An 11,099-nucleotide genomic window follows, 5' to 3' on the forward strand; every position below is an offset into this window, starting at 1 on the left:
CTCTGGACTCCACCCTCCATTTAGACCTAATGTTTAGACTTTACTTGCTTCCCACACCCTCATCTGGGACCCAAGCATCAATCCCCCTTTGTTCTTCAGCCAAAAGCTTATTCCCCTCCCCCATTCTCACACTCGCTCTCAACTCCTGGAACTGCTAAGCCCAGGCTCCCCACATTCCTAGGAAAAGAAGTCAGCAACAGGAGGTCAGACAAAAAAATCTGAAGCTCATGCAGGTAGTAGTGGAAGTTATTTTTGTGTGTGATTTTAGGAAACCATACTCATTTGCTTCAAACTTTTCCACCATCTTAATTATTTCTGGGCTCACTGGTTGTAGTTTACTTCTTAAAGGCATTGTAATCCATCAATGTGTACATGTATTGATATCCTGATGGTGAGATAGAAAAGAGAAGGATCAGGCTGCAAAGTGCTTTATAAAGAAGGACAGTTTTCTTATTTTCCAGATGGGTTAGGGAGGCACAGCTGGAAAGAGAATGTGGGTTTTTATCCAAATCCTGTGCTTTCATTTGTCTTGGCAGCTACATTCTGAGGAGTGTAGGTCATTAAGAGGACGCAGCACTTTGGGCTGAGCTTCTGTGTAAGGTAGCACTGCAACAGTAGAGCTGTGAACATCTTAGACACATCTTATGCGCTGTCTACTGTATATAAACTGCTACATAATTCCTACACATAAAAAGGGACACTTTATACAAAATGTAGTTCAACATTTCTTATATATCCATCTTAATCAGTATAATTCTGCTGAACTGAATGCTCTCATTTTCAGAGCTTACATGATTATGGCTACCAATATTATCATAAGAAAAAGAATTATCAAAGTAATTTCCCTGAATGTGTAATGACTTGTTCTCTCTTCTCTCCTGTCCCAAGTATTCCTCAAGTATTGAAAGAAAAATCAAGAATTACTATTTTATTATTCACTTGTTATTATTATTAATTACAAATTATTGATCCTTTGCTATGTTCCCTTCCTCTGGTCATATATAATCAGTGATAACTTCTAGCAAAGGCTGCTGATGATTTTAAAAATGCTCATGTTGGGCGCCTGGGTGGCTCAGTTGGTTAAGCGACTGCCTTCGGCTCAGGTCATGATCCTGGAGTCCCTGGATCAAGTCCCACATCGGGCTCTCTGCTCGGCAGGGAGTCTGCTTCTCCCTCTGACCCTACCCCCTCTCATGTGCTCTCTATCTCATTCTCTCTCTCAAATAAATAAATAAAATCTTCAAAAAAAAAATGTTCATGTTTCATAGCTTAATTCATATTTCTTTTACATTAAAGCACTTCCTGAAATAGGGAATAATTATGCAAAGTACAGTAGATTTAATGTGATCCAGGATCCAAGACATCCTGTTCTTGCTACAGTTGGGAAGACTGTTACGGTTGGAAAGGGAAAGTCTTCTTTTGGTAGTAGTCTAGCCTCTGCCTGCTTCTTTTATCTTTGTCTTTCCCAGCTTTTGTTTTGTTTTGTTTTCCTTAGTGCTCCTTAGCTGACATTGATCTATTGACTCAGGGAAGGTATTGTTATCTCCTTGGTATTTATTTGAAACCTTAATGCACCTCAAATCTTCATTTCAACATAGCATGTTAAGTTGGGACTGCAGTATCTCTGAAATTGTTCGGTACTCAAACCACAAATGTTAAACATTAAAACTCAGTCTTGAAAGGAAGGGAAAAATTTAAAACCATGTTTTAATAATACTATCAATAACTTAGCTATGTTCATGTATTCTCTCTTTCTTTTATATACAGAGCATGATTATATGTATTTCTCTTTCTGTTACCCCGCTGTTTTCTTTTTATAATGATTGGGATACTGGAGAAAAAAAAGGACGTTCAAAATGCAAGAAGCTGTATTTGTGTCCTTACAGCTATTGGTATATTCCAATATCAGTGAGATGATAGAGTTTTAGGAACTCTTCTGAGCAATTTTGCCCACTTAGGGCATCTAATAATGACTACAAAACAAAAAAAAAATCAGTAAGGTCCATACTGTTCACTTTTCTTCCTACTCAAAACTAAGGGTTTTTTGTTTTGTTTCTGTTTTTTCTTTTCTACTCAAGACATACAAGATTTAATTGAGAATGACATCTCACACTAAGAGATAATCTGTATGTATTTTCTTAAAATTTTCATAATTCATATGCACAGCAACTAAAACTAAAAGACAAATGTAAACTGTGGGGGCAAGAGGCATATGTCTCTGTTCATTCTGGACCTTCAGCATCCAGCCTATTTTTTGGAACATGGTAAACAGGAAGTAGATATTTGTAAATTTGAAAATTAATTGGTAATGCATTATCAATATATGAAATGGTTCTGGTTTAACTACCAATTCTTCCTCACTGAGTCTCTTCATGTAAAATGGTTCTGGAATGATTAAAGGAATAAGGGTGCTATTCACCTTAGGGTCAGCATCTCTTCTGTGGCGCTGGCTCTGCATTATCATACTGGTTCTTTGTTGTCCACTCATCTATTTTTGCTTTCATTTCTAGTCCCTGTCACAGTATGAGTCCCAGGCCACATCTTTCTTTTCTTTTTTTTTTTTTAATGGAACTCTTCACGAATTTGAGTGTCATCCTTGCCCAGGGGCCATGCTAATCTTCTGTGTAACATTCCAGTTTTAGCATATGTGCTGCCGAGCAAGCACAGACTGTTTCTTTCTAGATGGGGTGTTTCCATGTATTACTCCTACTCTCCTAATTGGGAAATAAAGCTCTCATTTGTATGTTGCCGTAGCTCAGGCTCTGGTCCTATGATTTTTCTTCATCCATCATCTTCCTCTCTTTTATTCTTTCTTCTCTCTCTCCATTGGCTCTTTTCTCACCAGCAAATATTTGATATTTAGATATACTTAAGATGTATCCATTTTAAGAACAAACAAAAGTAAATAAAGTACCTTGACATTTGTGCCTTTTTAGGTAAGATTTCTTCCTCCCTTTCTTGGCCAGGTCACTTGAAATACCAGTCTACCTGGAATGTTTCTCTTTCCTTTGCTCCTGCTCTTTTCAACCCAAGGTAATATCTCGTCTGCCTATCACACCTCACAAAAAAGTATCCTTCATAAGTCTTTAATTCTCGATATGACTTTCTATGATATGGAAAGAAAATGCTATGAATTTTAATTACATTTTTATTAATATTCATGTCCTCATTAACATTGGAACCTTACTTGTTCACATGTTAAGTCAAATGATGGATCTGGGAGGGAAGAGTGACAGCCACTATGGAGATGTTTCTATGTAACTGCTATGTGTTGTAATTTTCAGTTACAATGATGACACTTTTAATCCTTGTATGAGCTCTTAATCTGGCATATTAGTAGTTAAAAACAGTAATAATCTAACAGGCCCCTATGAGAAATATGCTAAAAAAATTAAAATCATCAATATCTATTTAAAATCTATATTCATGGGGCACCTGGGTGGCTCATTTGGTTAAGTGTCTGCTTTCGGCTGAAGTCATGATCCCAGAGTCCAGGGATTGAGCCCCGCATCAGGCTCCCTGCTCAGTGGGGTCTGCTTCTCCTTCTTCTTCTGCCCCCCACTGCTCCTTCTGTCTCTCTCACTCACTCTCTCCCGACATAGATAAAGGGGATTAAGAATACACTTATTGTGATGAGCACTGAGTTTTTGAATCATTATATTGTACACCTGAAACTAATTTAACACTGTTTGTTAATTATACATCAATTTTAAAAAAAAAGCAAAACAAAACAAACAAAAATCTATATTTACACCAACTACCATAAAGATGAAGTTTACCCTAAGTGCTTTGAAATAATTGCTAATATTAGCAAAACAATAATAGCTATTAATATTAGCAGGGCCTTTAAAATACATTAACTCATTTTATTCATATTTTTTCTATTTTTTGTATTATATAATACAATCCATTGGTACAGTAGAATATGCATATAATCTGTAAATAAATGATTATACATATATGGTTGGTTTTTGCTCAAATAGTGTTCCCTCATGGAGTATGCACTCAAAAAGCAGACTACTGTATTATATTGCTTTACCTATTTATGTTGGGTGGCTCTTCTGTAGTTAAAACAAAGTATTTCCTCATCAATTAATTTTGGGTAATGAAACAATCTGTGTGTCTCATTGGATAATTACAATGTGCATAGGCATACTAAATGTCCTGAAATGTCCTTCAGTAAATACATTTTTCATTTTACTGTGTTTACAAAGCATTTTCCAAACTTATTTGTTTAGAGACAGTTTTTTTGTCTTTGTTTTTCTTTTTGTTTTGGTGGCACCACTCTTAACATATTTTGGATTAGGGTTCCACAGATTACTAATCAGATACTCATGTGGGAAATGTTGATTGCTGATTTGAAATGATATCTATGATGCATTGTTCAGTGCAAAAGAAGATTCCAAGCCAGTATGAATAGTATGACTTACTTAACAAATTATATGGACTTATGAAGATCTGAGCTGACATATATACTAAGATGCAAAAAGTACTAGATGATGAATTTATTGATGATTCTGTTTTTCTATTTGATTAGCATAAAAATGCTTTGATTCTGTCTCTTTCACTCTATGTGCCTGTGGTAAAATTACTTAAACTCTCTGTGCTTTAATTTCAATCATAAAATGTCAGTTTTAAGTGTTTTACTTGGAATAAGCTGTATTACCTGTACTAATATTTTTTATACTCGGCAAGTACTTAGTGTGCACCTGTTGTGAGCTAAGCACAATGAAAGTGACTTGTTTATATGATTTAAAGCATTTTTTAAAAAACCCTCACAATCCAGGTATATTAAAATTGAAATAAAACTTACTACACCATTCGGACCCATGATCCTTTCAGTATAGCAAGGTTCCTGACCTGGTACCATGATGGGACAAACAACAATGTCAAAGTGCTTATTTTTTTTTTTTTAAAGATTTTATTTATTTATTTGAGAGGGAGAATGAGATAGAGCATGAGAGGGGGGAGGGTCAGAGGGGAAGCAGACTCCCTGCTGAGCAGGGAGCCCGATGCGGGACTCGATCCCGGGACTCCAGGATCACGACTTGAGCCGAAGGCAGTCGCTCAACCAACTGAGCCACCCAGGCGCCCCAAAGTCCTTATCATGATCCTTGCTGTTGACATCAAAGGCCAAGAATGTGGCCTGAATATCTACTTTCCCTTAATAATCCTTTATTCATAATCGTAATCTACTTCTTTCTCTGATTTTCTTTATATACTGACTAATTGTGGCAAACCTTATTTGAAGCTATTCATATTTTTACTTTTTACTACTTCTTAGGAGGTTACAAATTCTATGAATTCCTTACGTGATAAATTAGAAATTAATTATTTGTATTTATTTTAACTATATCTGTAGGAGTGCTGAAACATGGACTTCATCTTTGGCCCTCCATCTTGTTCTACCCTCTGGCACACAAATGACGCCAATTTAGATAACTACCTTGTGACCTCACCATCCTGCCCCTCACTCCAATCCCATGGGGATTAAGGTCTGGATGGGGACAGAGAATATGGGACAGAGAAGAGCAGCCAACAATAGCTCTGTAATATCCTGGATTGTCCCTCCATGCACCCACCTGCCCAGTTGCTCCTGCTAGTAAGTTATCCTGAATAAGACTGTATAAATGGTGTGGAGTGGCTTACTTTGTTTTTCAGTATTAAAGTGCCTTCTGAGTCTGGAGGACACATTACTGACCCTCCCAACACTTTCTAACAATGTCTTACTCAAGCTTTGTGGTTTGAGCACCCAATAGGAATACTGATCAGGTATTTTGTTACTATAAAGTGACGCATCAGTTGAAGGGCCTTAGAGCATACTGTGGGTATAATCCAAGAATGAGTCAGTCTCAGGAGAATCTTTTTGGAGTAACTATGAATCATATTTGTTTAGGATTTGCTTCTGGAGTATTCTGTACTCTAAAGTACCTGAAAGACCACTTTGCCTTCTGAGCCTGTATACTGTGGAATGGTGCCTAATAATATGAAGAAAAATGAGAATAAAAACCGCAGTGCAGCCTTTTATTTGCTTTATGTGTTTACATGCTTACTATGTTGCTAAACATATGCTCTCATTATCGTGAACACTAAATCCCAAATCTCTTTCCCTTACAGTTAAAAAACAATCATTATTAATCTAGAAACATATTTTCTAATCGGGTTTCTTGTTCTGAAGGTGACAGCATTAAAATGAGTGGACTATTTGGAAGCACTCATCTTTGGTTTATACTTTATATCACAGTTTTTCAACCCTGATATTATTGATACTTGGAGCTGCATAATTCTCAGTGGGGGGCATTGTTCTGTGCATTTTTGAAAATTTAGCAGCATCCCTGGCCTCTACCCACTAGATGCCAGTAGCAAGCCCTCTTTGCCCCAACTGTGATAACAAAAAATATCTCCAGTTCTAAACATCATCTCCAGTTGAGAAGCACTGCTTTAAATATCGACGTTATTTCTTTCTGTTGGTACATTTGGGTATAAAACAGATTGAACATTTGATGTCTAGTGGGGGTCTCTGAAAGAAACACATGTTTTCCTGTCTTTGAGTTGTTTTTGAAAAGACTTAACAATTTTCTTTTAATGTGTAAATCTAATCCTAGAGACCAGAGAAAAGGGTCTAGGTGTAGATATAGGATTTATTTATCCAACACTTCATACCAGATATGAATATGTCATAAGACATATTTCTTTTAATATCTTCCTTATTTGTGTAATGATTGGCCCCAGTCATTCCACATATGAAGATATTATCATTTGGACTTGATCATGTTGTGCCTGGGACTTGAGTGTTTTTTCTGAACTGTCAATATGCATACTACTTTTCCATAGTTTATGGATGTTTTATTCAGTTTGTTCTTCCATAAGAAAACTACCATAGACTGGGTGGCTTAAACAATAGAAATTTATTTTTCACAGTTCTAAAGGCTGGGAATTCAAGATCAAGATGCAGGCGGGTTTGGTTTCTGGTGAGAGCCCCTTCCTGGTTATGTCCTCATATGGCAGAGAGTTGGGGAAGTGGAGAGGGGGACAGAGAGAACACACAAGTAAACTCCTGCTTCTTCTTTCTCTTCCTTTAAGGGCACTAATCCTATCATGAGGGCTCCACCCACATGGCCTACTTGCCTCCCAAAGACTCCATCTCTAAATACCGCCACATTGGGGATTAGTGTTTCAACATATGATTTTTATGGGGACACAAACATTCAGTCCATAGCAGTAGGAGAATTTCATTATAGGAAAAAGTTGAAAGACTGATATTTTCTGTCTGAATCCTTATGAAAAACAAGAATGAAAAGTAAAAATATTAAAAGAATCAAACTCAAGTATAACTGGGAAAATATAAATATATGAAATGAGATAATTAGGTTTCACTATAGTCTCTTCACTTTACCTTGATAGGATCACAGTATAACCTGAACATTTATCCTTCTCAGAAAGATTCAAAAACTTAAAATTGTTTTAAACTATCACCTTTGCCAGGACAGTGAAACAGCAAAGAACTTCAGTGGTATTTTTCTATCACAGGAAAATCATTTCAGTTAGATACATCAGCAATATATAAGGGGAATATGAAACAGAAAAGTGACATCAGACCTTGAGATAAATGGCTTAAATCTCATAAATGATTTTTTAAAAATAAGAATTTTAGTGATTCATTGGTGACTTCATGGAAAGTTACATTTATAAAAACCATACATGACACTAACCCCCATATCTAAATTCAAAAATAGAGTGAAAACATGTCAATTTACCTTCTTTAAAAATCACATAAAAGATAAGCCTGATCAATCTTGTTTGTTTCTCCTAGACAGGGTTTTTCAATATTGACACTATTGACTAGATAAATCTTTGTTGTGGGAGCTATCCTGTGCAATGTGGGATGTTTAACAGCATCTCTAGCCTCTGTCCACCAGCAAGTAGCAATGCTTGCACAGTTGTGACAATCCAAAATACCTCTAAACATTGCCAGATGTCCCCTGGAGAGCTAAATGTCACCAGCTGAGAACCATCCTATAGAAGAATAAAGCAAGACTATACCTGTGAATCCTCATAAAAAGAAGGAAAAGGGAAAAGAAAGACTGAAAGAAGGAGAAAGAACAACAATCTTTGGAGCCTCCTGGTGCTTTACTTGACACCTTTTATTATTACAGGGAAACACACTTAGAGATAATAGGGATTTAAAACAGCAGCAGACAAAAGTACATCATTTCAGTGTAATTGAGGAGAAGCTGAACCCTTGCAAACTCAGTGGGACAGATAACAATTGAAAAGTGTGAATCTTTAGCAACTTATGTGCTTTTGAATGAATGGGAAAAAAGCACTCTTACCATTCTGACTGCTACTTATATGACTTCTGCACAGTTGGAGGGTCTATTTTAGGCAACTATAAATTTGATTTAAATGCAAACTATATTATGAGCCAAATGTATTCACTGGGGCTTGGACCCAATCCGTTTCTATTTGATGCTCTAAAAGGAATAGCTAGGACACATATTAAAATAACCCCATCACTCCAGTACAATAGAAACTAAATGAGTCAACCTGTTCCCTTTGTTGTTCAACTATAGCAATTCCAAATAAAGTTGTAGCTTGTGTGTACTGCTGTTTGCTAGTTCTACTTTTTCATCTTTTTCTGAGTTACTGTGATGTTAAACCTCCTACTCAGACCCCTGTGAATATCTATAGATATCTTTATTTTATCTCAGCTAAAGCAGCATCAGGTCAGTGGCTGAGATAAAAGGCAGGAACAAAGGAAGTGCAACTGACAAGACTGTGGGGGACTCTGCTAACAATGCAAGTTCTAGAGATGGCAGCCCCTGAAGACCCAAGCTCCTGACTCTTCTAGAATGGAGACAGGGCTAACCTAAATAGAATAGAACCTCTGTGTCTGATTCCAAGGAACCTCTATGGGAAAACTGATGCCAAATCTCTTATTTTGTTTCTGAGTGGTCTTTCCCCTACATTCAAGCATTCCAGCAGACGAAATTTGTATCTAGTTAAAAATATGTTTGGTCATTATGAAGTCAAGAGAATACTTTTTCCTTTAAAAGCATTAAGTTTTCCCAGAACACTTATTCTGACTCAGGTAGATGAAATTAAGAAATTATTCGTTGAATCCTTCCAGATGTTAAAGGCTGACCAGTTGCCTGGGCCTGGGTTAGCTCTCTTGAAGGGAGACAGCATTTTCAGTCTGACCTAAAGCAAATGACCTGCTGGAAGCAAGAATCTTTCACCAGGGCCACAGTGTTTGTGCATTTTGTTACTTGTGCTGTGCACCACAAATTATAGTTTATAGTTTCAGGGCACTGTTTGGAAACTGCTACAATATATAATCTTGTTTAATGGATTTTTGTGAGCACAGATACTGTTAATCAATACACCATAAGTAATGCATATTTATGGCATTGTTTGTTTTGTTCCAGGGTACACTGTCATTCTTAGGCCCATGTAGAAGAAAGCATTATGACTGCAAGCTAAAAATGCACCATGTCATTAAAGCAGGCAGAAGCAAAAGCATTGATCTGTGTGCCCAGGGACAAAAAGGAAACAGGGCAAGTCTAGGGTAAACCAGGAAGTGGTCTTAAATAAAATATAAGAACCAACTAAAACGCCAGTAACAATCTACTTGTAAAATTGTTAGAACTAGTAAAAGTTCTCCAAATGACCATGCATATAAAAATATATAACAAATTAATATAGTTCCTATATACTAGTACAACTACATTATAAAATGAATGAGAGGTAATATGTTGTTAACTATTACCTTAAAAAGAAGCATGTGCAACCTGTAGGTGAAAACCAAAGCAAACCAAACAACCAACAAAAACTAAGATATATGCAAAATAAAATACATAAATGTAGAGATATGCCACACTCCAGATGGAGGAAAAACAATTAATGCACATATCTAATGCAATCCCAGTTAAAATATCAATGACATTTTCCTTTTAAATCTTGACAAGATGATTTCAAAATTCATCATAATAAAAAGTAGAAAAGATCTAAGAAAAATGAAAAAGAAAAATGTTGAACAGGATTAGCTCTCCCAGATACTAAAACATATTCTGAAACTATAATTATTAAATCAGTAGAGAAAATGTGCATAATTAGTCTAAGTAAAAATAAATTCTGTTATATAATTTAATATAATAATAAACTGGAAACATTAATCAGACAAGGATGAATTATTCAGTAGAAAGAGATGGCATAATTTGTTAGGATTTTGGGAAAATGTTACATCTTCTCAAGACAACAAAACTGACTGTAGATTAAAGATTTTAATGTAAAAATTCAGACTAGAGAGAGGCAGAAGAAACTGCCTTGGCAAGATGCGAAAGGCATCTGTTAAAATGGATATTTACAAATAGTTTTAATAAAATGGAAAATGATTTTTATAACATGAAAAACAGGGTCAAATTTTACATATAAAATATAACTTCAGTTTTGTTTGTGTAGCATAACATGCAGAAACAAATCAAAACATTAATTTTTCTATAACTGATATCATGTTCCTGGGACTCTATTATGGCAGAAAAATTACAACTGTGCCAATTTTTTTTTTAAATTTTATTATGTTATGTTAGTCACCATACAGTACATCATTAGTTTTTGATGTGGTGATCCACAATCCATTGTTTTCATATAACACCCAGTGCTCCATGCAGTACGTGCCCTCCTTAATACCCATCACCGGGCTAACCAGTCCCCCCTCCCCCCTCCCCTCTAAAACCCTGTTTGTTTCTCAGAGTCCATAGTCTCTCATGGTTCATCTCTCCCTCCGATTTCCCCCCCGCCTTCATTTTTCCCTTCCTTCTCCTAATGTCCTCCATGCTATTCCTTATGTTTCACAAATAAGTGAAACCACATGATAATTGACTTTCTCTGCTTGACTTATTTCACTTACCATAATCTCCTCCAGTCCCCTCCATGTTGATGTAAAAGTTGGGTATTCATCCTTTCTGATGGCTGAGTAATATTCCATTGTATATATGGACCACATCTTCTTTATCCATTCATCAGTTGAAGGGCATCTTGGCTCTTTCCACAGTTAGGCTATTGCGGACATTGCCGCTATGAACATTGGGGTGCATATG

The 11,099-nt window shown here is 36.2% G+C and overlaps 1 long non-coding RNA gene and 1 other non-coding gene across 2 annotated transcripts in view; one reads left to right on the top strand and one right to left on the bottom strand.

The window, feature by feature from the left end:
* The window catches only part of LOC115943165 (uncharacterized), a 90,490-nt gene that overhangs the window by 50,639 nt on the left and 28,752 nt on the right, over nt 1–11,099 (top strand). The window lies entirely within an intron of this gene.
* Nucleotides 2,560–2,665, bottom strand: LOC115938959 (U6 spliceosomal RNA). The gene has a single exon (XR_004073938.1). It is a non-coding gene; the product is annotated as a U6 spliceosomal RNA (small nuclear RNA).

Source organism: Leptonychotes weddellii, chromosome 5 (genome assembly GCF_054177405.1).
Source record: "Leptonychotes weddellii isolate Sample4059 chromosome 5, ASM5417740v2, whole genome shotgun sequence".
NCBI lineage: Eukaryota > Metazoa > Chordata > Mammalia > Carnivora > Phocidae > Leptonychotes > Leptonychotes weddellii.